Below are 2699 nucleotides of genomic sequence, written 5' to 3'. Positions count from 1 at the left end.
GGCCGGATGCCTCGACCAGAGGCGTTAGGCCTGGGCAGGGTCGGAGTCTGCAACCGCGGGGAGCTGGCGGTCCCCTGCCCAGGGCTAATGCCTCTGCCAGAGGCGTTAGGCCTGGGAAGGGGCAGAGCCTGCAACTTCAGGGAGCTGGGGGTCCCCTGCCCAGGCCTAACACCTCTGCTGGAGGCCTCAGGCCTGGTCAAGGGGCCGATCTGGTGATTGGTGATCAGTGGGTAATGAGGGTCAACTCCTCTAGCCAAGGCATCAGACCTGGCAGAGGGTGGAGCTGGGGATTGGGGGGATATGATGGTCCCCTTGCCCAGGCCTGAAGCCTGGGTCAGAGGTGTCAGGCTTGGGCGAGGGGTGGAGCAAACGATCAGAGGGAGATGGGGGTCCCCTGCCCAGGCATGATTCCTGGGCCAGAGGCCTCAGGCCTGGGCGGGGGCCAGAGCCAGTGATCAGAGGGAGATGGGGGTCCCCTGTCCAAGCCTGACACCTCTGGTGGAGGCGTCAGGCCTGGGCAAGGGGCCGATCAGGCGATCGGAGGGTGATGGGGGTCAACGCCTGAGGGCTCCCAGTATGTGAGAGGGGGCAGGCTAGGCTGAGGGACACTCCTCCCCCCCCCCACCCACACACCCAGTGCATGAATTTTGTGCACCGGGCCCCTAGTACATATATAATCTTATCATAACTGTTACTATGGGCAAGGCCCTCAATTAAATTCTTTAAGGAAGAGTTAAAAGTTTCTCTTGAGCCTGCAGGGTCTTGATTACCTTTGGCTCAAAATAGTCCTAAGACTAAAGTGGCACATCTTGGGGGGTGTTCTGAACCCTTCACTACCTAGGTAAGCTTTTAGGGTAACAATTAAGGACCCAATATGGATTTTCTTCAATGTACACATTACTTAGCTAGGTTTTAGGGACCACAAGAATGAATACAGGATATTCTTTTCAAGAGATAGAAGAAACAAAATGCATTTAGAATAATAACATTCCTATACGGCATAGGGCTTTAATAGAGGAATATACTAAGTATAATGAAAACAAAGAATCTTGGTGATGTCAGGGGAACTTCAGGTATATTTCTATTTCATTAATACATGTGTGGAGCAAGGGGATACAAAGTAAGGATTTTTCAAACATAAGAAGTAAAAAAGCTTAATAAACTCTCTATATTAAACAATGTTATTCATTTTCCAGAGAACTGTGGTTTTAGTTACATAATCCCTCTGCAATCTTCCCAAAGCTCTTCTAAAGAGTGACACATGTCAGATCATTTTGTTACATCTACCCATCTGAATTCTGAAACATGAACCTTTTACTTAATCTATACAAAATTACACAAACCCATACCTCTACTTTTTTGCATATTTTATAATAACTTTCATAGTATAAACTATCATCATAAAGTGAACTAATTTCAAACAGAATAGGGAATTAGTTTTGTATGTTTACTTTTCTAAATGGTGAGAAACAATTTTATTCTATTCGCTATTCATAAAGTTTTAAAAATCTCTTATATATATAAATCTCTTCCCAACATTGGACATAGTATGGTATTCTTCTCAGGCAGTCAAATGGAAGATTGAGGCTGAGTAAGTTTCATAAATTAATGTGAGATTAAGAGAGTGGAGGACTAAAATAGAGAAATTCTTTATTATCTTAAACTAGAGGCCTGGTGCACGAATTCATGCATAACTGGGATCCCTCAGGGTGGCCTGCAGGGATTGGGCTGAAACCGCAGTCCAACACTGTCTGTAACTCCTACCTGCTGCTCCCACTCATCCTGTTCCCACTGTGCCTGCCACGGGCTCCCATGCAATCAGTTCTGATCCGGAGAAGCTTGAGCTGCCAGAGCAGCACTCGCCAGCCATGAGCCCTGCGCCTGGTGCCCTCCCACCGGGAGTGGCCTGTGGGATTGGGCTGAAACCAGCTCTACAACATCCCCCGAGTGGTCCCAGATTGAAAGAGGGCTCAGGCCAGGCTAAGGAACCACATAGGTGCACGATCAAGCCAGGGAGGAATTGCGGGAGGGCTCCAGAGCATGTACAGCCCATCTTGCTCAGTCCCGATCAGCTGAACCCCAGCAACAAGTTAACCTACAGGTCGGAGCATCTGCCCCCTGGTGGTCAGTGCATGTTATAGTGACTGGTCGACCAGTTGACGGTCTGTCCCCTGGTGGTCAGTGCATGTCATAGCTAGCGGTTGAGCAGCCTTAGCATATCATTAGCATACGACTCTTTGATTGGTTGTTCGGTTGTTCAGCTGTTCAGTCTATTGGCATATTACCCTTTTATTATATCGGATATTTGGCATTTTCTATGGTTCCATTAGACTTATTTTTAATTCACAAGTTACTTTCCAAACATTATTGATGCAGGTTTTATAGTTTTAAGTTTAAATGCAACATTATCTATGGGCATTTAAATAATATTAGACTGTCACTTTATCTTTGATCTGTTGTTTGCCAATTCAACAGACAGTAAGAAATATGAAATAGAAGTACTGCATAGATTAAAAGGACAACACATTAAGAAATTCAAGTAAGAGAAACAAGAACATGGGCATGACATGGGAACCAAGGGAAGAAAGGTGGGAGTATTTATCAATAATCAAATAGGAAAACAATTACAAAAATGAAAATTATAATTTGACAAATTATAGTTAATTAAAATATATGTACCGTATTTGCCGGCATCTAAG

The sequence above is a fragment of the Myotis davidii genome, unplaced genomic scaffold, assembly GCF_000327345.1.
Source record: "Myotis davidii unplaced genomic scaffold, ASM32734v1 scaffold738, whole genome shotgun sequence".
NCBI classification, from domain to species: Eukaryota; Metazoa; Chordata; class Mammalia; order Chiroptera; family Vespertilionidae; genus Myotis; species Myotis davidii.
The sequence above is the reverse complement of the archived record's forward strand: the minus strand, read 5'-3'. Positions refer to the sequence as shown.